The following is a 26233-nucleotide window of genomic DNA, read 5'->3' as shown; positions in this document are numbered from 1 at the left end:
ACTGTACCTAAATTACAGCCATTTTTCTGATATGCAAATTGGCTTACTTGACTCTCTTAGTCAAGATATGACTCTCTGCCTCCTTGTATTTGGTGACTGTATGCCAATATTCAACTACAGACATATGAAGCTCTATTTACTTATAGGAAATATTGCATCAATTTCTTTTACACGGTGCCTTGTCTTAAATTCATGTCATGTGACCTTGTGGATGTCATCTAAGGTGTAAAATGTACCTCATGTATGTATCTGATCACATGAAAACCCAGCATGCCTCAATGAAGAATGGGGAGGAGTAGGAGTTTATGGAGGCATGCTGTGATTTCATATGATCAGATACATACATGGGGTACTTTTTTCAAATTTAAGGGTATAGGACCTTAGATAACATCAGCCAGGTCACATGACATGAAGTGCTGAATAGTGAGAAGGCATAAGGTATGGGTACGGGTAGATTGGAAGGGCCAGTGAAGCAGGACATGCTCCCTCTGATGCTATGTTATATAAGTTAAAGTTGATTTATGGGAGTGTAAGAGAAACAATTTTTAGCTAAAAGAAGGGTGTCAGTTAGTTAATATGGCTCTGTCACTAGCTATAAATGTGGAAATGTGCTAAATTATATCTTGCTAGAAAAATACACCAAGCCTTGCTTTAGTGACAGATAACATAGATTAGACCTGGGCTTCGTAGGGCACACGAGCCATATCTAGCCCTCCAACTATTTCTGACTGACCTGTGTGAGATTGTTGAAAAATTTGAGCTCTTCTTCATTAAATAATGATGAAACTAGGTCATCCATATTTTCATTGAATTATTGTAATGTTTTATTTACATTTTTTTTTATGTAGGGATATGTTATATACTGAATACAGTATGTAGATATTGGGTAGAACTGAGTTAAGTATATTAGTCTGGCCCTCTGGAACCATTTCAATCTCTGTGGCCCCATGAAAAAACTAATTACCCACACCTGACATAGATACTCTAAGCATAGAGGAAGGATGGGGGAGTTACAGCAGCTAGGTCTCCAACATCCGGTCTTATACAACTTCAAATGACAGATAAGGCCTTTACAGAAGAGCACTGCAAGAATTTAAGGATTCAAAAATTCATAATACAATTTTCCTTTTACCTTTTTACCTTTCTTGTTGGTAAATCGGGGGGCCTATACCTAGGATCCTACATTGTTTTTACCTTATGTCAAATTCGTCATCAGGGTGTTTTCCTTTTTCTTATGATAACAGAAAGAACATGTATACTCTGCATTTTGAAAAGTGAATTAATCCCTTTTTTCATTGTGCAAATCATAAAATGACATCTGACATTCATGCCTGTCTTATGGCATTGAAAATTTCTGCTGTCACACATTACTTTTGTACCGTCTGTAATGAATTTTTTAGCTGACTGATATGGTTCCTTTGAGATGGCTAATAAAGAAAAGACTAGGATAACAGAGAGAGTGAGTATTCCTTGTGGATCGCAGGGGAATTCTTGTTGAATCAAAAATTAAAGGGCCCCTCAAAGTGCTGGCCCACCTATTAATTAAATATACTCTTTGGGATTTCTGGTTTAGGAGACCTTAAACCTTTCTTGTGTTGGATGAGACCGCGTGAAATCCTTAATGACAGAACCTCTGTGTGCTTGAGCTGAACTGTGTAGTAATAATATCTATCACGCCTGCCTTGTTTTCTTTCCTTTTTGTTCAGGTATAAATATGTTATGAATTCTATGTTTTTCATCTGTTAAGTGATGAAAATAATAATTTGGACTATTAATATTCTGCAGATAATTAGGTCTTTTGACATATTTTTTGAATTTGCAGCTGTTTAGAAAAGTTAAACAAAATAAGACATTTAAATTCCCCACCTGAATGTAGCTTATTTCCAGTACTGTTGGCCTGGCCTTCGGGGCTTCTGTTCCATGTTGAACCAGAAATCATGACTCCACATCCATCATTTATGAAACCACTTACTGGGTTTCACAGTAATATGCCCTATATGAACATGTAACTTCTAAAACCAATGTTTAGATGAATGATCATGTGTAAAAATAATTTTACTTCTTATATATGTCCTCCTACTTAAATCAAGAAGCCTGAAGGGCTCCTGAGGGTGTTGCCAGAGCATCACAAAGCTGTAGATTCACAGGCTGTTGCACTCCCCCACTCCCACTGTGCACTGAAACTTACTTGGCTGAAGTGAGACTACATCAGTCAGATGGAGGGGGTAAGTGCTGGGAGAGCAGGGGGCGGGTGAGACAAAATGACTGGTGCCTCTGGTAACACCCCTCATAGCCCTTCAGGCTCTTTAGAGAGATTTTAAAAGTTGACTTTAGAAGGAAGAAGTCCATGGAATAAGAAAATTCAATTCCACTTCTAAGTAGTACCTCCATGCAAATCTGGTCTCAAATCCATTATTTGTGTGACCACTAAGCCAGTCAGTGACCTTAGCAATCACATTCTGTACTTACACATGTAATCACTAAAGTAAATCTTTGTCATGTAAATGATAAATGTGATTTTATTAATTGTATTAAGATTGCAATGAGAGATCCATGAATCAGACTAGTAGTGCTGAAATGGAGGGACCATTAAAGAGTAAGTATGGTCTTTTTAGTCTTTTGAACTCATACTGTAAGTCTAGAAGGTAGAAGATCACTTTTTCTGCTTGGGGTTCCTAGCTGCATCAAGCAGCTCACAGCCCAAAACGCTAATGCAGGATAGTCAAAGTAGGAACTGTGAAATGATGTAGGTATAAAAACATTATTATTCCATTTGACATTCCAGATAAGAGTCTACTGGCAAATGGGGGAAACACAGGGGAGTTTTAGGCTTCTTACTTTAGACCATGGTTAAGCAGCTGATCCAATCAAGAATCGACTCATTCTTGATAATTCCTTTCCAAATTAGTAGCGTTTCAATAAAATTTTGCCCGAAAATTATAGCTAGTCACATTGATGGGAAGAAGATTATTGCCTTTAATTAAATTAAATCTATGTTAAATTTGACAATATGTAAATTCCTTTACCATTCAGCTCCAAAGCCTGAGGTATTATGGTATTGATGACCTATCCATTGAATAGGTCATCAGTATCAGAAATGTGTAGTCCAACACTAGGTATCTCATTCCAAACAACAGGCTGGTAAAATCAGTTGGCAGTATTGTATCAGACTCCCACCATCTGATACTTTAAAACCCCCTCTAATGGCTCTGTTAACACATGAAAGATAAAATACAGACACCAAATATTGTTTAGTAAGATCTAATGAGCAGGCAAACATGTAAAAGATTTACAAGACTGTAATGATGGAATAAATGAACTGTATCCAGCCTTGTGGAGGGTTGTATTGTATAGCTGTATGTAGGTCTGGCTTCCTCAACCTGAAATAAAACTCAGTCCTGCTTATAATTGTTCCATGTACGGACTTCATCTCCTAAAACAGTATCGGGGCTATTTTTGGATGAAAAAGCATCTTTGACATGTTCTCCAATGAGTACATCATTTTCTTAATATCCCCAAATAAGAAAAGTACCAAAATGTATCTGTCAACCAAGATGTACAATCAAAGAATGTGTTTTTCAAACCCAAAAGAGGGTCACAGATAGGTAATTGATAATGATATGATAATTGTTATCTTTCCTTATAGGGCGTTGTCTAATAGTGAACTCCATGTTTGCCTTGTGTCAATAAATTTTAATTAACATCTCTTAAATTGTATCATGTTCCTAACAGACTGATACTTCATATGGTGACAGAGAATATGACAAGAATATTTTGTTAGGAAGGACCTTATGGAAAGGAGCTTTCTGTTCTCGCCCTCATGTTCTGTCCTTTTTGCACTGATTCTGAGTGATGCTGACCTTTGGGTAATGTTACTTTGAAAGCTGTACAATACTTCCCTACTGTATGCCAACCATCAGCAGCTATAAACTGGATGAGTGAATTGTACATTACGCTACAAGCTTGAACAGAAGCAAACCGGTTGCTTTCTCAGTATTATTCAGACTAAAAAGAGTATTCAAAAAGTAACCTTAAAAGAAATATATATCATGGTTATACTGTAACTGTATATATTGTATAAAATGTTAGTTATTAGATCTTACATTTAGTGAGAAATAAGTATAGCTAGGTGCATCTAAAGGCAACACATAAGAAATTGATGCCTCTACACAGTTCTTGTGTTATTGAAGGTTGTAAACTAATGCCAGCGGCACATGGATCCTGGAACATACACTGGACAGATTTCACACAGCATGTATCATGCAAGATATTCTTTCTTTTTTATAAAACTGAATGAATTCTCTGATAATCATTGAATCAGTTCTGTGCTTCTAAGATTTGCTATTTTGCAGGAAAGCAGGGACTCCTTACGTAATCTGTCACTATGATTCTCGTAGTCCCATCCTGTCCCAACACGGCAATCGTCTGTGAAAATGACATTGGTTAGTTTGAATGTTAAGTTCTTCCAATAGTTGAATGATACTTTAGATATAGTGGTCTGTACAATACAATCTTTGCACTTAAAATAACATTGGGTCAATAAAACTTAAAATTTGCACTTGGACAGTGAGCCAAGCTCACCATACAGCACCAAATGTCCTTTTCAGCTAGTCTACTGTATTACTGTTACTGCCATTCTTTGAATTAGAAGTGTAATTAATTTCCAATTGATCTGTAGGGCTTCCTTTATAATTTGGCGCTGTAGAGGTTAAGAATACCTAACATGGTTAACTAAAGGCTGTCACATTGGTAGACACTTACCTACATCTTAGATGTCTAAGGTTTTACATGGCTAAAAGTTACAAGCAATTACTTAACATTCTCTGCCTATATCGTCTCAATTACATTTTCTATCCCATAGATCCGACACGTTAATTGGTTGAAATGTCATTGGCTGCCCTTGAATACAAGGCCTGGGACAGTGTGCTAGACTCCTACTTGCTGAAGATTGTGCATTTCTATAGGGAAGAATCTTCCTCGGGGAGATCTTAAACTCAATTGAAGGCTGCCACTTAAACTAGGGGTGAGATGTGTGGCGGTCTCGCTGATATTGAGCTGAGCAATACTGTGGCTGCTGACTTTTTAATTAATTTAAAATCAATGTGTTAGTCATGCATGCCTGTGTTATAGCAATTTAATACATGGAAGCCTGGTCTTCAGTATTCCAAAGTTTTAGTACTCTGATGCTCAAACGCAGAATCATATAGTTCTTTTAGAATCTAGGGGGCCAAGTTTATACAGTCGGAACAATAAAGGTGAAATATGCCATAATAGTAGAAAATGACAATTGTTGTTGCTATTGTTATAAACGATCAGTATTCTTACAATACAATTTCAGTACCACTGTGTATACTGATCACTCTTTAGGCAGCATTCTGGATAAAAGACATGGAGCCGTGTAGCCTCAGCAAGTGTCACAAATCATTAATACCGCATTTTCATTAAGATTTTAAAAAGAACCTATAAAAGGCTATGCATTAATATGAAATTTGGTGCCAGGTACACTGCCTGTAGTGCAACTCTGGAAGGTTGATCCCTATAATTCAAAGCAGATCTTTGCTAGTTTTGTGACATAACTTGGTATATGACTGAAACCTGAAAAGACTGTCATCTTTGCACATGCAGTTTTCCTGCCAAGAAAATGCTGCAAAGAGTAGCTGAAAAGATTGATATAGTTTTGAGGTTTACAAAAATTGGTTTAAGTGTTTCAGAGTTTCTTAAAGGAAACCTACCACTTGAAGTGGCAGGTTTCAGAAGAAAACACCGAGAACCACCTCAGGCTGAGCTGGTGCCAGAGCTTATTTTTGTTAGTGTTTTAAACCGCGGTAAAACACTTTTTAACCTCTTAACGCTCAGCGTCCGATATATCGGACGCTGAGCGCAGTGACTTAGCGCTCAGCGTCCGATATATCGGACGCTGAGCTGATGCCGGTTCAGCTCAAGATCTGAGCCGAACCGGCATCGGGAAAGACGGGGTGCCGGCTGTGACTGATAGCCGGCACCCCAGTGTAACACCCGCGATCGGAGTTGTCTCCGATCGCGGGTGCTTAACCCGTTAAATGCCGCGGTCAGCGCGACCGCGGCATCTAACATGTATCTGGGGGATCTTTCCCCCACGATCGCCCCCCCCGAACCGTTTTCGGGGTGCGCCGATCGTTGCTATAGTAACTCTGGGGTCCGATCTGGACCCCAGAGTTACCTGCAAGAATTGCCAGTAAGATGGCGTCTGTGACGTCATCTTACTGGCACAGTGCCAGCCTATGCAAGTGCATAGGCTGACACTGATAATACTCTGCAATACATGAGTATTGCAGAATATTATCATGAAGAAGCAATCAGATGATTGCTTCTTCATGTCCCATGGTATAAAAGTGAAAAAGTAAAAAAAAAAAGTTATTCAATAAAAAAATAAAGTCATAAATCAATAAAAATGCCCAAAACCCCCAAAACATATAAAGAGACATATAACTCAAAAAAAAGTCTAAATCATAACACAAACCCCACATATATAGTATCACCGCGTCCGTAACAACCCGTAGAATACAAGTAAATCATTATTGAACCCGCACGATAAACGCCGTAAAAAAAAACTGTTATAAACCCTCCAAAAATTATGATTTTTACCTTTTCAATCCCACAAAAAATGCTATAAAGTGTGATCAAAAAACCATATGTACTGCGACATGATACTGGTGCAATGTACAACATGTCCCGCAAAAAACAAGCCATCAACCAGCTCCGTAGCCAAAAAAGGAACAAAGTTATGCCACTTGGAAGATGGCAATACATAAATGATAGATTTTTCCCCACATTAGGGTTTTGTTTGACAAATTTAGTAAAACGTAAGAAAATATATTCATGTTTGGTATCCCCGTAATCGTATCAACCCATAGAATAAAGATAACATGATTATTAGTCTATACGGTGAACACCAAAAAAAAAAGAAGTAAAAAATCCAGTACAGAATTGATGCTTTTCTACTCCTGTCCTCAAAAAACGTTCCTAAATTTTCAACAATAGGTGATACAAACCCCAAAATGGTAACATTGGAAAAAGCATCTCATCCCGCAAAAAAAATGGCATCACATGGCCCCAATAACGAAAAAGCGAAAATTTTATAGCCTTCAAAAGGGGCCAATGAGGAAACTAAAATCCTGGCAGCTGCAGCGCCCTCCTTCCCTTCTGCACCTCGCTGTGCCCCCATAACACAAGTCACAGCCACATGTGGGGGGTCTTTGTACTCAGGAGAAATTGCAGAACAAATTGTATGGTGGGTTTTCTCTTTTTATCTTTTGGAAATGTGTAAATTTTAGGGCTAAATGAACGTATAAGGGAACAATATGACCATTCTAAATTTCACCTCCATTTTGATTCAATTACTATGAAGATCTCAAGGGGTTAACAATCTTCGTAAAAGCTGTTTCTGATAGCTTGAGGGGTGCAGATTTGAAAATGGGTTGGTTATATAGGGGGTTTTGATGCTAAATATGTAAAATTTCATTCCAAACTGTATTTATCCCCAAAATAGTCAATTCTGAAAATCCGGAAAAGCGATATTCTATTTGCAAGCCGCGTGACATCAAAATAAATTATCCAGACATTTCAGAAATTATGAAAATGTAAAGTAGACAAATGGGAAATGTTATTCAGCAACTTATTTAGGTGGTAAATCGATCTGCCTGAAAACGCAATGATTTTGAATTTCGAAAATGGCAAATTTTTCCAAAAATGTATCATATTTTCTTTTTTTTTGTAAATAAATGCAAAACTTATCTGCCAAAATTTACCACTAAAATGAAGTACAACATGTGGGGAAAAAACAATCTCAGAATCGCTTTGATAAGTAACAGTGTTCAAAAGTTATAACCGTATAAAGAGACGCAAGTCAGAATCCAAAAAATCGGGCTGAGCCTTAAGCTACAAAATGGCTGCGTCCTTAAGGGGTTAAACTTTATAGCCGGCGCAGGCAGGTACGCGCTTGGCGCTTACCATGCGCGCGGCTACATAGGAAGTGAAGGAGAGCCGCGAGCATGGTAGCGCCTGCTATAAAGTTTAAAAAGTGTTTTAAACCGCGATACCGCGGTTTAAAACACTAACAAAAATAAGCTCCGGCACCAGCTCACCCTGAGCTGGTGCCCGGTATTTCCATCTGAAACCTGCCACTTCAAGTGGTAGGTTTCCTTTAAAATTCCTGTTCTTTCTATGTTGAACAGTACACTGGTTGGTCCCATTTACTGTTTACAATAGCAGTCAAGGAGGCTCCTAATCCTTCAGTGCACTATAAAGCTTAGAAAGGGCAAGAATTGTAAGTATGTAAATCCTCTTCTACAAAATTATAAATCTGCCCCTCTGCTCCTTTGACCCTACTACATGATTCCTGTATATTGAATAGCATTTCCCAAATAACAGCGGAGCTTCAGTATATTGTATTGTATTGGTTCGATTTACAGTATGACACTTTGTTTTCTGCATTTACAATTCTACCCACGAAATGGCAATTTTCACTACAGTTGCTCAAATTATACTGCTTCTTTATTCCTGATGCAATATTATAGAACATAATTCTTAACGTTGAGTTTTTTAGATTGTAAAGATATTTGCGAAATGCATTCACAACATGTGTCAAAAGTGAAGGAATGACAGCAGATTGAAGGCCACATGTTGCAGAATTTTATGATTATGCAATGAAATTGTCATTCATATGCATGCCTTCTGTAATGTCAGTATTTTTATACAGTAGTTTCCAGAAAGTAACATTTCCCTCAATGGAAATTCAGCAGTAAACATATACCCTACTTATTGCCTAATGACCCAGGACAACTAGAAGACAATCCCTCCTTGGGTCTCTATGCACGAGACAAACAAACAAAAAATACAATAAGACAAAGTGGACAAAGCAGGTCAGCAAATGTGGGAGCACACACTGACAAAATGAAGATCCAAAGAGTAGTAAGAGGTTCAAACCAGAGGACAGGCACCAGAAGAGACACAGAACAAAGACAGAACAGAGATTTGACCAGCAGCCTATGGAGTGAGTGCCGGATACTTATAGAGAGGATAGACCCTGCCCAAGGTGAAAGGAGCAGGGAATCACAGACACACAGAGTTAACCCTTGCTAGAGAAAGGGAGAGAGGGTGTGGCAGAAATCAGATCAGCCAGCCACTATAGCCCAGTTCAGACTCCATGGGGCTCACTTACTAAGGGACGCAAGCACACCTTTGTCGGACTTTGTACTGTATGTGAACTCCGGTGACCGGGTAAATAAATGCGCCCCAATATCTCCTCAACCTACTGGTTGTTCGAGGAAGACCTTGACACAGATGTGATATAATTTTTCTAGGTACTGCAATAAGCTAATCTACATTATCCTCAGTTTATTATTGATAGACACAAAAAGTACCACATATTAAATGTCACACAGAAGGAACAAAAAGAGATTGTCCAGCGATCCTCTAAAGTATTGTAATTTCCCCTGTGCGACTCCCCTTTAAACTGTTGGTAAGAACAAGCCTTTTAGATGTTTTCTGATCTGTTCAGATACTACACTTAATCCCAAACAAAAAAGTAATGCATTTTACCAGCATCCAAGCTAACAGCGTAATAATGCCTGCATGTTATTTTGTGTGTCCCAATAAAATTGTGTGTTTTGGGCCCCTAATACACAGCTGTGACCAAAATGGCAGAGTGGTGGGTCAACCTGTATCTTTTTCCTATTTACTCAAACTGGCCACCATATTGTAGGGCCCCCTGACCTCTCTGACCTCAAAGAATCAAATGAGTTATGGTCTAGGTTAATACACCCCTGATAATAAAACACTATAAGATTTTTTTGTTTGTTTTATCCTAGTCATTTTGGATGATAATATAAAATTTTCACCTGCAGTTTGACAATAGTTACGTGCTACTTTATGTGTCAACAAGCAAACTGAACAGGTGTGCAGTGTATATTCATGGACGCCATCCATAGACACTCAGAAGCTTCCATCTTTGTCAGGGATTTAAAATGAGCATGTAACAACTGAGCTGGCCGCATTATGCCAAGTGAGTAACCATGTGCTCACCCAACGACTTCCAGATGTTGTATTTTGGCTGCAGCTGTGATGCAGGTTCATGATTCTCCAGGGTAATTGCACTGTTCTCATCACACTTGTTGTACATGACTTGAATATAATCGCTACTAAAAGAGTCTACAATATTTTTCTATACAGTTCTCAACATCTGAAATCTTTCATAAGAATTGGAATTTTGTTACTGTCTTAATTTGTAAAATGCCTTGTCAATAAGTATCTGTAATGTGAAGAGGTTGCAGTGGTCTGATGTGCCTTTTGGCCAATAGGGGCACAATAGAAACTGTAGAAAACTTTAATCTCTTGTGAGATCAAGCAATTTCAAAATTGCAAAACGTTCAACCTTAGGCCATACTGACCACAGCTTAGAGAAGTCCAGCAAAATGACAGCACCAAACTGTAATCATGATTATGTGTGCAAGGGGAAGCAGGGACATTATATATCACTATAATGTTCTAGTCCTGTCTGGGACACTGGCATGTCTTTTAGCCCTTAATCAATGCAATATGATTGATGAATATAAATCATTAATTATAATCATAATCATAATTAAAGAAGGCCAATTTTAACTCAGAACTGGTGAGCTGTTTGTAATGATAGTGGAAGTTGCCATACAAAATTTCACATGGCTGTTATCCAATATTGTAGAATACAATTTTTTGTATTATCCCTGTACTGTTACATCACTGTCTTTACTTTCTCTGTACTGTGACATCACTGTATGTATTACCCCTGTACTGTGACATCACATTGTTTACTATCTCTGTTCTGTGACATCACTGTGTATTATCTCTGCACTGTGCCATCACTGTGTTTATTATCTCTGTACTGTGACATCAGTGTGTATTACCCCTGCACTGTGACACCTCTGTGTTTACTATCTATGTACTGTGACATCACTGTATGTATTATCCCTGTACTATGACATCCTTGTGTTTACTATCTCTGTACTGTGACATCAGTGTGTATTACCCCTGCACTGTGACACATCTGTGTTTACTATCCATGTACTGTGACATCACTGCATGTGTTATACCTGTACTATGACATCCTTGTGTTTACTATCTATGTACTGTGACATCACTGTATGTATTATACCTGTACTATGACATCCTTGTGTTTACTATCTAGGTACTGTGACATCACTGTTTGTATTATACCTGTACTGTGACATCCTTGTGTTTACTATTTATGTACTGTGACATCACTGTATGTATTATACCTGTGCTGTGACATCCTTGTGTTTACTATCTATGTACTGTGACATCACTGTATGTATTATACCTTTACTGTGCCATCCTTGTGTTTACTATCTATGTACTGTGACATCACTGTATGTTTTATACCTGTACTATGACATCCTTGTGTTTACTATCTATGTACTGTGACATCACTGCATGTATTATACCTGTACTGTGCCATCCTTGTGTTTACTATCTATGTACTGTGACATCACTGCATGTATTATACCTGTACTGTGCCATCCTTGTGTTTACTATCTATGTACTGTGACATCACTGTATGTATTATACCTTTACTGTGACATCCTTGTGTTTACTATCTCTGTACTGTGACATCACTGCATGTATTATACCTGTACTGTGCCATCCTTGTGTTTACTATCTCTGTACTGTGACATCAGTGTGTATTATCCCTGCACGTTGACACCTCTGTGTTTACTATCTCTGTACTGTGACATCACCATTTGTATTATCTCTGTACTGTGGCGTCACTGCTTTTATTAGTTCTGTACTGTGGCATCACTGTTTTTATTATCTCTATTCTGTGACATTGCTTTATGTCTGTACTGTGAGATTGCTGTATACATTATCACTGTGTTTACCATCTATTTATAAGACATCACAGAAGGCAGTGACTGTTAGTGTTGTGCTGTAATGGGACCCTATTCCATGTTTTGGGCCCTTTGGTTACTAGTTCTGTCCCTGTTTATATGCATCTCCTTAGTGTTGGGCTTTGCTCTATGCCTCTATTAGTACTTTACTGTGTGTTTTTCTGTTTGGCTTCTTAACTCTCCCTATCTTCATATCAGTTAAAATCTGTGTGTATAAATGTCACTATATGCTAAATACAGCTTTGACTTTATCTGAGTGTTCCTGCCTTACATAAATAACCAATTTTCATCTAAGTATTTTTGAGCATTACAGGACTTTCTAGTGCTTCTTGCAGAAACTGAAGATCTTTCTCTCTTTGTGCTTTCCAGTCATAAATTTTTAATCTATCTTTGTAAAATATGGTCAGAAAAGCTTTTCCTTGATGTTTAATAAATCAAGACCCTTTTGATATCATGCACACCATTGCTACTTTTTTAAGTGCTAACTGACTGAGTGCATTCATTTTACTACTGCTGCAGTCTACGTAGGAAAACAGCCTGCTGAAATAATACTCACACAGCAGACAAGGTCACTATGTATGTGGTCTGCATGGGAAATGAAATCAAACATGTGTCTTCCAGCTATGCCCTCCAGCAAACTCTAAATTGGCCGTTTCAGGAGTCACTTAAGAATGATGCCGTCTCCTGATTAACTGCATGAGAGACTATCTGGCAATGAGCGCAGCTGCCGAGGTGCACTGACGTCTTACAAGATGCTCCCTACATGCTTCCGAATACATTGCTGTGGAATATTTCACATTAAATCTATAATCCCTAGAGGTAGTGAAACTTTTTTCTAGATTCTGTAATGGGGACACTAATCAGAGACAACAGACAGGACAGTGAGCCCCAGCCCCCCATCAGCCATGGCTGCTTGCCTTTGTGTATCCTATTGATACGGGACAACTACAAAGACAATCACACATAACAAGACAATATTGGAAAAGTGTCCAGAGCACCAATGTTTGGAACACCCTAATGCTGATGTAATGCTGTATAACAAGACAAACAAGCGGAAAAACATACTTAGGGGTAGTAAATAGTCCAGGTTACAACTAAGTGAGAATACAAGGAATAGAATTATCCAGAAGGATAGTCACTAAACAAAGCCAAGAATTAAATACTAAGAGCACAAACGTATCAAAATACTGCAGAGCAGAAAATGAGCTAGCTACCAAATTTGACCAGCTGTGTGCAGAAAATTTGTAATGAGGATAAACTGCGCATCAGGTGGTAAAAGCAGGCACCCAACATCACATGGTGTTAACTGTTGCTGGTACAGAGCCTGGCTGCTGAGACGGGTGTAGTGAATACAATTCACAGTCAACCACAAGAACATAGTGCAAACTGTCAGACAAGAGTAAACCACAGGAACATTCAGAATTTCCTCAACCTATTAGCACCAAAAAAAGATGCAGACATGGACATAACAGATTTTACATGTAAAGCACAGTGGAGAACCAATGAACAAGTAAAATTTTGGAAAAATTGGCATACATGTACATACACAGCATTCTCAAATACCATAAATGAAAGTTCAAGAGACAGGAGAGCATTTTGCTCAGCAATTTTCAATGCCTCCACAGCCTTGAATAAAGTGGTAAAAGCGAACCTCAACCTGCCACTTCATTCAATTAGTGAAAAAGGAACCTTTATTCTAGGGATCAGTGGGCATCCATGGGGATTGCAGCAGTCCGACACCCACCTATTGGATTATTATTCCTTTTCTTGTGGATAGGGGATGAAAATCAAAATTGGTACAACTCATTTGAGACAATTTAAAGTGGTTGTCCATTTTCAGAAAATGATTGATATTTTTGGGTAATAAAATGTTTTCCATTATGCTTTTTGAATTAAAGGGATTGTCCGAGTTTTGAAAAAAAAACTATATGTAGCCAGGAGCGGGCTGCCTAAAACAATAAAGATATACTTACCTTCCGGTGCCCTCCAGTATCCAACGCTGCTGTTGCTCCGGTCCGGGCGCCATGTAAACAAACATGGGCGCGGAACAGCGTTGCATTCAGCTTCCGGCCGGACCCGACAACCTTCCGGCCCCCATACACAATGCTGTGTATAGGGACGGATAGGCGTACCCGGTCACGGCCGGCCGGAAGCTGAATGCAGCGCTGCTCCGGCGGCCATGTTTGTTTACATGGCGCCCGGACCGGAGCGACAGCAGCGCTGGATACCGGAGGGCACCGGAAGGTAAGTACATCTTTATTGTTTTAGGCAGCCTGCTCCCGGCCATATATAGTTTTTTTTCAAAACTCGGACAACCCCTTTAATTCAAAAAGCATAATGGAAAACATTTTATTACCCAAAAATATCAATCATTTTCTGAAAATGGACAACCACTTTAAATTGTCTCAAAGGAGTTGTACCAATTTTGGACAACCCCTTTAATTCCTCATAATATCTAGATCTTTGCTTGCTGTCATTCTATAGAAAGCTCCACTGTTTACTTCCAGCAGGTAGAAATCTGTCCTTGGTCATGTGATGTCACACAGGTACATGGCTCATTAGTATCACAGACAGTAAACAGAGCTTTGTGTTATAGCGAAGTGTGTAACATCACATGACCAGGGATATTACAAGCCAGTTCACAGGAAGAAAAGAAGAATCCTGCTATAGAATGACAGCAAGCAGAGATCTAGAAAATGGTAAGCAAATGATACAGAAAATAAGTAGGAAAATTTTATAACTTTTTATTACTGCAAAAAGAAGTTGATATCCCTTTGAAGCATAATTTAGTTACAGGAATAAAGAGGGACAAATAATGAAAAAAATCCTAAGAATTTTATATCGCTGGAGTGCCAATGGTTTCCCAGCAAATAATATGTAATTAGTGTTAAAATATCCAAAAGAACAAAATGTCTTATTGTCTTTGTTCCCCCTAGCAATAAAAAGGAGTGGAACTTTCTTTGTTCAAGAAAATACAGTTTTATAACACTGCCCCATTGTCTTTTATGTGAAAAGGAATTTTTAACATTTTTCCACCAAAACAACACTTCAGAACATACAGAGTGTAAAGATGAAGCCAGAGTATTATGTCTCAAATAAGAAAAGAATTTGATAGAAAATATAATCTGTTTCATAAGTATAGTAGAGACAATATGAACAATCAAAGCAGAATATTACTTGCTTTAAATGGCTCCTCATTTTTTAAAATATTTTTGCTTGAGAAAGAATGTTAACACTAATTAAATAGGTTTTTGAACATCACCATTACATGAAGTTCACATTGACCTCTAATTGCAGTCTTTTATCCTCCAGTATACAGGACAAGAACAACGGCAAGCAGTGTAGAAAAGAGTAAAAGAATAGTCTGGCAGAGTACCTTCGCCAGGCTAAAAATGGATAGCCAAAATAGGTGGCAGATAAAATCTTGTAGTTGTATCTGAATTGTATCTGAATTGAAGAAAACTTTAGCAACTAACTGTACCAAATGGCACTTAGTGATAAAACTAATCAACAGAAAAATACATAAAGATACAAAAAACGACTGCAGTTTATTGACACGCCTGGTGATATTGGTCCCTTATTGCAGGTTTTTGACATAACCTGAGAGCCAATTTTTCGGCTTGCAGGCGGCACAAACGGGGGGGGTGGTCTGTTGGAAAACCTGACGGATTCGGACTACGTGCAGGATTTAACATTTCGAATTGCATTGCAAGGCACACACGCACCGGGAAGAAGAAGGTGAACTCCGGTGAATTGCACAAGCTTCATGAATCGCGCCGGACTTCATCTTTGTCGGGCCATCCGAATCGGGGATCGCAACAGGACCAGGTACGTAAATTTGCCCTGGTATCTATTTGTGACCTTCTGTCAGAACCAGATGCGTATTTCAGATACTGATGTTCTAAGAAGGAGCGCACAATAAGACAAGGAGAGCAACAGCGGCTTTAAAGTAAAACCAGACACTCCATGCTTTATATCCATGACTTAAAATTTATCTATGAAAACAACAGGAATCCAATACTTAGTTATGCGCAGAAGCAAGGACCTGAATATCATTTTCACAGACGACTACATGTAGCTTGTGGAACATTTTCGTCTCGTCCAGTTATTCTCAAAGTTAATGAGCATGAAAGATGCCTAGTGCAAATAAGCTATTTTGCATAATAATTATATCTGTTGCAATTGAAATGCAAAAGGTCAATGAATCTAGCTAGTAAGTTTTCAGATCCAAATGATGCATCATTAATGGTGGCAATGTGCATGTCAAGACAATTTTGGCTTATTATGTAATGTTTCTTTTGAATAGGCAATGTATCTAAATAAAAGGAGATAAATTATATGTTTGGGTTGGTCCTCAATTAACCACTACTAGTAGGTTGTGTAACAGATTATCACATTCAAGATGTGTATGTGTATGGTGGAATCATCCAGAAAATATACTTTAAAACAAGATGTAAATTGTTTGTATAAAGTCGCAGAGACGGCGAGCTCTGAGCAGTAATAAAGTTCTCCCTCACTTAGAATTCCCCTTCTGTTGTGATAAACTACATTGAGCAGACTACAGGACGTCCAGCTAGTGATATCCCTGAATGCAGGGCTATCTATTACCGGGGGCATTCTGAGATGTGGAGAGCTTGACTTCAGTGCTAAACTCCGCCTCCACAACCTTATACAACTAATTTACATCTCATTTCAAAGTTCATTTTCTGGATGATGCCACTGCACTGGACACTGAAAGAAACATGAACTAGAAAATTTTACCTGTTTGATAACATTCTTTTAGGGGTTTCTTACACCAATTTTTGATGACAGTTTATCTTCAACCACTATAGGTGTTAGCCCTTTTTATTTTTGCTTTTCAGTATTTTACTTCCTCCTTCCGCATATATGAGGGTCTGCTATCTGCGAGACAAATTGTATTTTTTAGGGGCTCCAATTAATATTCCAAGCAATGTACTGTAAATCCAAATGTGGAATTTGTGGCATTTTCTTGTGGGTTTTCACTGTCAGCTTTCCTCTATTTTTTTGGGATTCTATGTTTACTGAGATAGAAACTTCATAAAAGTTTTATTACGTTTTACTAGATTTAAAAGAATTAAAATCTTTGTAAGATGTCATTTTTTGCAGGACAAGCTGGTGTTTTAATTTATATAAATTTGGGATAAAATGGGGTCAAATCGGCAATTTGAACATTTGCGCACTATTTTCCATTACAGTATTCAGGGCACAAGATTATTGTTCTGGCATTTAGGGATGGGAGAAAGCCTAACATGTTTATGATCTTACTGGTTGATTTTTATATGTTTTCTAGGGAAAACGGTTGATTTTCCGGCATATAAGATGACTTTTAAACTTAAACCCCTTTTCAAAGACGGGGGTCGTCTTATACGCTGAGTGAGGGGGGCACTTTTATTGAAACAAGTTTCAAAAGGGTGCCCTCTGCAACAAACACCCAGTTGTAACACCTGTGATTGGTGCTAGCATCGATCGCAGGTGTTAATGCTTTCACTGCTGCTAGCAGTGGGCCCTGCCATCTTGGTCCGGCGCCTGGTTCCCGACAGGGTAACTACAAAACTAAAACAATAAAAAACCTACAATGGCTGTAAACACTGACTCTGAAGCCTGCAAACGTGAGGACATCATCATGTCTGCCGGCTTCAGAACCGGTACGTACTGCCGTCATGCACAGCAGCAATGAAAATTCAACTGCTGATTTGGGGGAGCGGGGAGAGGTGAATAAAGTTTTTCTTGTTCCCATGGTGGAGGTTGGTGGCTAGTGTGCGGGGCACTATAGATGCACTGTGGCTTCACTGGGGGGCACTGTAGCTGCATTGCGGGACACTGTAGCTGCACTGGGAGGGGCACTGTGGGTGCACTGGGGAGCACTGGAGCTGCACTGTGGCTACCATGGGAGGTACTCTGGCTACTGGAGGGGCACTCTTGCCAAAGCAGCATCTTAGGTCATTTAACAGCTTTGTGGTTGCTCTGAATTGGCTGATTGTAATGGTAATTCTGTGATCCAAAAGTGCACAAAAGGACGTAGTCCTCAAAATGGTAGAAACATCATCTCATCGTCACTTAGTTCCGTACACAGAAGTATAAAAAATTGTATTAGCAGAAGAAATGAAATGAAGATATTTTTTGTACAGAATGTTTTAATTAATTAAAATTACCATATTGTAATCAGATCTGATGTTTTTTAATTTTTGTGGTTTGTAAAGCCCCTTGTGCTTTACATTGTACTATAACCTCACGGTGCACTTAGGGTTTAATACAAACTCTTTTGTTTTACCAGGAGAAAAGTCAGCACTACAGGTGTCAGACTTCTCCTATTTCCGTTGATAAAATACAAATATGTTAGTTGCCATAAGAGGTGTGGTTGCCCAGCAGCTATTGAACGTCTATATTTTAGACATCAATTGACCTTCCATTCCTAATCTTCCATGGGGGTTCCAGAGTTTTGAACCTAACTAATCACAAAATGGTGACTTATCTATAGTTCTTGAGGATGGTTGCCTTTGGAGAGTAATATTTTTGAAGAGAAATATTACTGATAACAAGGGAAAAAACATTAAAATTAAGTTTTGCACAAAACTTAGTTAACTGTGTATATTAATTGATCCAATACGTTTTGAAGAAATTTGCATCCCTGAAAGGATTCATAGCCCCTTCCAGTACACAGATCCGCATGTTGTGCATTTAGATTCGGAACAAGGAATGGTTACTTCAGATTGTACATCAGTCTATCGGATGTGGCTTTTAAAGAAATTGCAACAGTGAAAATCTTTGATTTTTCTATTAGTTGTTAAACATTTTAAACATTGCCTGAATGAAAGCCTGACCACCACAAAGTGAGCAACATCCTGATTTCTGGTTATTTAATGACCACTTACACTTAATGATCACTTACATTATGTTACTTTTATTATTTATCATATAAATCAATAGTTTCCTACATTTTCTCAAAAATCTACTACTCTGTCTTGTTGCTTGCTAAACCAAAGGAAATTAGCACACAAATGTAGCCACAAGCAACACAAGTCTCAATGTGGGACTGAAAAAAATAATAAAAAGAGATTAATAAAGCGCCATATCTCCAGGAGTACTGTAGTACTATTCCCAGGTGCCACCAAGCTGCATCTTCTCCCATACCTTACTGGCCTCGCTGTTGTACCAGCCAAAAACATTCACGCATGAAAGTTTGGCCATATGTCTTAATAAAATCTTTTTGTGCACATTGAAATGCTCGGATTTCATTTTGGAGTTGGATCCCTAATCCTGAAGCACCCTCCTATATACCTGATGTGCACTGATGTCGGCTTACAGACTGCCAGCCTGCACACTTAATTTCCAGGTCCACCACTAGGACAGGAGATGTTCAGTTTTCTCTGAAGCATTGCACACAACATGCTTCAAAACTATTGCATTTCATTATATGCCCTATGAACGCTAATCTGAAGAGTCAGGTGACGAAACGCGCCAGGGAAGGTGGCGCTGACAGGGGGCATGCGTCTTTTGTGATAAGGATAGATGTGGACTGCCCTTGTGAGGGCAGGAGCTAAAGGGGTTTTTTCAGGGACAGGATAGTTCCAGGTTGCCCCCGTTACCCACCCGCTGAGCTGGTTCCTTTTGTTTTTATACTTGTTATCATTATCTCTATCACAGTGTGAGATTTTTATGTGATTCATAAATAAAAGTTACATTTTAGCACTTTAATCCTCCATTTTGTCCCCTATTCATGCTGCATTATTTGTATATTGGAGGTCATTTGATCAAGGATATATCTATTATACTCGATGTGCACTGATACCTATTGAAATTAGCGATTAATAAAGGTTTTTTTAAATGGTTACAAAATAAAGAAAACTTTTTTTATACCTCATAGCATGTTTTCTCCTGAAAAAAAAGAATACATGGTTATTAACCATATTTTCCATAATGATGACACAGATGGGCGGTCCCCTACTTAAGAACACCTGACTTACAGACTACACCTAGTTCAAAACGGACCTTTGAATTTTGGTAATTTACTGTACTTTAGTCCCAGACTACAATCAACAGCTATAACAGTTATAAAAGGTGTCTGAAATTAAGATTTCTTGTTAATCCTGGTTCTTATGACAACCCAACATTTTAAATTCGAATTGACACAGAGACCAAATTCAACTTAAGAACTGCCTGTGCTAATAAAGTTACGTTCATACCTGTGTTCTGCAGGTTTTTATTCCATTCATAAAGGGAACAGATTTAACTCTATGGCACATATTCCTGGCCAGAACCTATACTTCGGTGTTTCCTTGGTAGTATAAGTGGTCTCTCACTTTGGAGAGACCCCGAACATTTGCAATAGAAAATCACTGTCTGGATATCCTTACAACAGAGGGAATAAAACGAGATGTGAATGTAACCCAACAATGTTTTTTTTTTTTTAATCGGGATACCCTGACCCCCATCTTTGGATTCCCCGATGCATCCAGAAAATTTGGAGTAGTTATATGAAAAAAATATAAGATATAGCTGAGGTTACATAGAATGCTAGATTAATAAAAGGATTCTTTGCAAGTTGTAAGGTCTTAAAAAGCTTTTGCAATATTGAGAACATCCTGTCATTACATGTGGTATGGACCCAGGATCTATTAGCTATAAAATATTTACTTGAAGAAAGCATAATACATGTAGATGAGAATTTTCTCTAAAAGACCAGTCCAAATTATCTAAGCAGGTGCCGGCAGCAGTTAGTTCAGACTCCAGGGGCGACAGGAAGAATTGGAAGAATCTGTTACAATCTGAACTTGTGATTCTAGCTTATGTAAAAAGTAATATATATGTTAAATTTTTGAATAAAGTCAAGCCTGCTGACAGTCACCATCTGTTGAATAGTAGTATAACACACAAGCCCTGGAATAACTGGGTTATGTTGGCAATTTAATAAAGTAAGCTGCAATGGCAGAAAAAAATGTTCTTGTGACTTGTACAAATTGAAGTTTGTTAATCTCTTTGAAGAACTGAGAACTTTATAGTAGTTAACCTTGCCGCCTGCCTCATAACCTCGCACAATGGGTTATGACTCCAGAGAAGATGGGGTTAAATAACATAATTGAAAGAAAAACACATTTGGATTCCTTTATGAATGTTGAATAAAATCAACATGAAAGCAATAGGCCATGAAGTTACATGTGTTACAAAGCCTTAAAATGATGGTTGCTGGACAAAGCAGGGGCAGATATTCTACATTTGTCACTGTATATTCTAGTAGAACCACTCTGATACACTACAATATGAAAGGATATAATGGAAAATATTGATTGAAATTAATTATTTATAATAGAGTTATGATTGTATATAAAGCACCATATAGAAATATTGAGTGAATTATATTGAAAAAAGTATCATTTAGACCTCCATATGCCCTACCTTCTTCCAAATGTGCAGCACTAAAAAAGAGATTGCCTGCCCCTTGGAAGCCAAGACTGGAAGTGCTGTCAGCATAACTTTATATACACTACGAGAACTTTATTGGGAGGAGATGGGAAATGCAAGATCACTGCAGTATCAAATTTAATGTTGTATCCCTCAGAGATTCGCCATTTATAAATCTGGAAAGGAGGATGCCCTATTTTCTGTATATAAATATATTTATAAATATATACATATATAGGTGATCTGCTACTTAAGGACACCAGACTTACAGATGACCCCTAGTTAAAGACAGATCCCCCTGCCCGCTGTGACCTTTGGTGAAGCTCTCTGAATTATTTACTGTAGTCCCAGACTGCAATGATCAGCTGTAAAGTGTCTGTAATGAAGCTTTATTGATAATCCTTGGTTCCACAACCAACAGCTAAAAATGTTGAAACTCCAATTGTCACTGGGGCAAAAAAATTTTTTGTCAGGAACTACAATTATAAAATATACAGTTTGGACTTACATACAAATTCAACTTAAGAACAAACCTATGGAACTTATCTTGTACGTAACCGGGGGACTGCATGTATATGTATTTTATGGTTTCTTACATGATAGGTTCTCTAGGTTTGTTCTTAAAGAAATTGTCTAGTAATGAACATGAAAAATCAACTTGTTGATTTCAAGCAGGGGTTTGTTGTACCCAAAAATGATCAGAGCATCCCTGCTGAACATGTGTCCTGCTGCTCTATTCATCTCTATGGTGATGCTGGAGTTTACCTAGATGTACACAAGAAATTTCCACAATTTTCACATTATAAATATATTGTATAATGTGTACGTCCTATAAATATTTAACATTTTCTTGCCTTAACATTTTGATTTCACTGATGGAGGCTGAAACATAGCATACATTCTATTTTTTTGCATTTGTTTATTGTTGTATTTTTATGTAATGAGGAGTTTTTGCCATTCTCTGAGAGCAGGCACCCTTCTTTTGTATGTATCAGGCAGTGATAGATAGATACTATTATAGATGGATAGATAGATATACATACTATTTTTGGAGGACCTTATGCCCGGCGCTGGCACATGCCATTATCCTTTGTGCTGCTTGAATTTTTGCTTTGTAGATAGATAGATTGATGGAAACCTAGTTGTCCAAGGTTCTCACTAGAATCATCTGAAATCCCAAAAATGTTCCTTTGTTGCAATTCTCTAAATGAAAAATGTTTTTTAACATCAAATGGGATTGATTTATTAAAATTTCCACTTCCCAACATTGAATAATGGGTGTCCCAGCAGTCGGATCTCCTCTGATTAATAAATCATTTGTAGGACAATTCTTCTCCTCCAGGTGAATTTGTACCATTTTGATGGCATTGAAAAACGACTATTGGCAAATTATGGCAAATGCCATATTTGTACGACTATTTTCAACAATTCACTTCTCTGATTATGACATTCACTGGCAATTTTCTGATTACAGGCGGTCCCCTACTTAAGAACACCTGACTTACATACGACCCCTAGCTACAAACGGCCCTCTGGATATTGGTAATTTATTGTACTTTAGTTCTAGGCTACAATAAACAGCTATAACAGTTATCACAGGTGTCTGCAATTAAACTTTATTGTTAATCCTGATTCTAATGACAATCCAACATTTTTAAAATCCAATTGTTACAGAGACCAAAAAAAATTAGGCTGGGGTTACAATGATAAAGTATACAGTTCTGACTTACATACAAATTCAACTTAAGAACAAACCTACAGACCCTATCTTGTATGTAACCCGGGGACTGCCTGTATTCCAAAAAATATATTATAAAACACTTCCCCACCAACTCCTTCATTTGTTTTCTCCTCTTCATTTTTTAATTAAGTGGTATATATCTCAACTTTCTGAAGGTTACCTAAAGTGCACTTCTTCTCCCCTAATTTGTAATGTGGTTCAGTAGTTTCATAGTGTGCACTGTTTGCTGTGCTTTCCTTATGCTATCATAGGTCATCATTATTTTATGGCACAGAGGGAACACGCTGCAAGAATTTTAATGACAGGAAGATCAGATCATAAAATGAAGGCACGCTTCCTGATCTGAATGCCAGCGAGAATGAGATGAAGGGTGAATTTACTCCTGGGTCAAAAGTAACATAAAATCAGCTCATAATTGCACTGAGTTTATCACCGTGGAATCCAGTTTTCATTTAATATCTGACTTGTAAAATTATGCTTTATCATATATTCACACCTACAGAAATGCCTCTAGACGTGCAGGAAAGCCTTGATGGTGCGATGAAGTGCTACTTAGTATACAGCTCAAGGAAAACAAAGAGGATTTATAGTCACTTTCTTATCTGCACAATGTATTCAATGGCCACATAGAAGACTAGCTACAGTGGCGTAAATGAGAAGACAACAGTGGTTGTAATATTGTCTCAGCAGACTAATACCCAGTAAGGTGATAAATAAATAGCGTCTACTAGTAATTTTACCTCTTTCGTAACATTTTTCAGTTTTTTTGATCACCTCCAATCATATACATCTTAAATAAGAGCAGGGTCTAGGCACATGTAACCTGACCAGTACTTAGCATTCATTTATTACTTGGACTAATGACTGCATAAAGATGCACAGGGATTGTTAAAAATGTACTGTCACAGCTCCAGCAGCAGCTCTGTGTCCATGAACACTAAACCAATCTCTGATCTCAGCCATCATGTGTCATTCATTCAGACCTCTGAGACCCCGGAAATGGTGATTGGTACAATCAATATGACATCAGTACTGAGAGGTGCTGCTGGAGCAATGAGGTGCTTTTTGGAGCCAAGCAACCGCCAAGCCAGGTCACGGTGCGATGAGACATTGAGTGCTTGCCGCACCGTGACCTGGTGCCAAAAACCTCCATTGGGCGGTGATCTGGTCAACAATTTTGTGGCCCTCGTAACAGTCTCGTGCATGAGGCCTAAGTTTGTAATTTTTAAAAATTAGATTTATATCAATATCAAAAACATCAATCCATAACCTACAATATTGCATCTGTATACATACTCAATAAGATATTGAACCTGCATAAAAATTCTGACTAATACATGTTGAGGATGAGGAAGAGCTGAGAAGATTAATATGTGGTTTTATGGGAAATTATTTAGTAGAAATATCTGCACACTCTGTGTTGAGATGTCCAGTTGGTGGTTCTGAAGATTAGGATTACAATGCATCAGAATTTTGTTTTTACATACTGTGTGGATAAAGTAAATACCTGAGATATGAATGCCACTTAAACACATGACATTGACTCATTATGCCTGTATATATAGTTATGCAGCTCACAGAACCCCCATTTTGGTGAAATCTGAAAGATGAGAGAGATTCTTATCTGTAACATCCCACTAAAAGCATATTTCTAGGTGCTAATGAACCAACAATAGAGGCATCTGCAGTGGCTCTCCCCTTGCAGCCTCTAATCTTGACTCATCTCAGGCAAAAATTGACAGTTCTAAGCTCATTTTCACATGATTTAGATAATATTCTTTGTATATTAGGTAATGGGTAAAATCTAGTGGTTTCATTAAATGCTCTTAATATAAGAGTCTATTTTGGACTCCAAAGTTTTAATGAACTAAATGAATATGAAATATGTAATGAGTGAAGTAAAATTATTGATCCACATACAGTAATCCTGGAGCGGTTGTTAATAGCATACAGCAAATTCTGTCTAAATGTACTACAGTACATTTTTTTATTTCAACGGTCCTGGATCTGTAACACCTAACAGCCCGTGTGTGTGCTTTATATATTCTGGCGTAGGGATCAATGAGTTCATAAAGCACAGGAGAATACTATGTTCCAATATGTGCTACATTATTATTTAATGGACTGTGACAAAGAAGATATAGTGTAATATTATTTAACCTGTATTTAATATAAAAGCCAAGCCTAGGCAGAATATTATTTCTGTCTTGTGCTAGATAGGTAAGGCATTTGGGGATGACTTTTGAATATAGACGATACTATAACTAGAGGGATAGTGCTAATTTCTTTTAAGGAAAGCATTGGTTAAAAGCAAGAAACTGGTATCCCCATCATCACTAGAAATACACAGGTTCATCGCTCATATTGTAATGACCAAGTGGACCATTACTAATTCATATAGTGATTTATAGGATAAGTCTATAGGACTATATTGATAAGTATATAAATGTTTTCCATAGGTTGTTATGTTAATACCATATGACTAGTGATGAGCAGATCGGCACCTGCAATTTTGGGTCTGTGCAGAACATAGCTTAAACCCGGACTTCAGCCAGAATTTCAGGTTTAGTGTTTGGCTAAGCTCACTTCTCCCCCCCCTGCTGGTAATACCTGTAATTTATAAATGACATCAGCAAATACATTCAAATGCTGGAGGTGCTCGTAGGCCACCATTTTTTCAGGGATCATCGCTCCATGTGACATCATCATGAAGAGACCATCCACTGACATTTAAATGCATTTTTACACCAGATAAACCCCAGCTGAGCTGAGACTTATAGAGCTGGGGTTATACGTCCTGATTGTCTTCTACCTCGGATGATTGCAGAGAAGGACATGAGTGAAGTACAGGAATAAAATAGGGTATTGGTATTATACCTTTGAGGGAAATTATGCAGTTGAGGGTTATGGGGTCACCTGAAGTAGGGAGATAGAAGAAAAAAGCATAAGCAAGAGGTGAAATGAGTCTAGAAGGACTGGATGTTAAAGCAGTCCATGACGGCAGTATTCTTATATAAATATAAATTGTGTTGCAACAAAAACATTTTGGAGGAGTGACCGACACATTTCAGTCACCTTGAAGAAAGTCCTCACTGGAGATTCATTTCCAAGCTCCAAGTCGACAGCCAGCAGCCTTTAGGATCTGTGTTTC

General features: G+C 38.0%; 1 protein-coding gene across 2 annotated transcripts in view; it reads left to right on the top strand.

The window, feature by feature from the left end:
- Positions 1-26233, top strand: part of TAFA3 (TAFA chemokine like family member 3) — a 320332-nt gene that overhangs the window by 189035 nt on the left and 105064 nt on the right. The window lies entirely within an intron of this gene.

This window comes from Engystomops pustulosus, chromosome 2 (genome assembly GCF_040894005.1).
Source record: "Engystomops pustulosus chromosome 2, aEngPut4.maternal, whole genome shotgun sequence".
Taxonomy (NCBI): Eukaryota; Metazoa; Chordata; class Amphibia; order Anura; family Leptodactylidae; genus Engystomops; species Engystomops pustulosus.
Note: the sequence above shows the minus strand (reverse complement) of the source record. Positions and strands in the feature narration are given on the sequence as shown.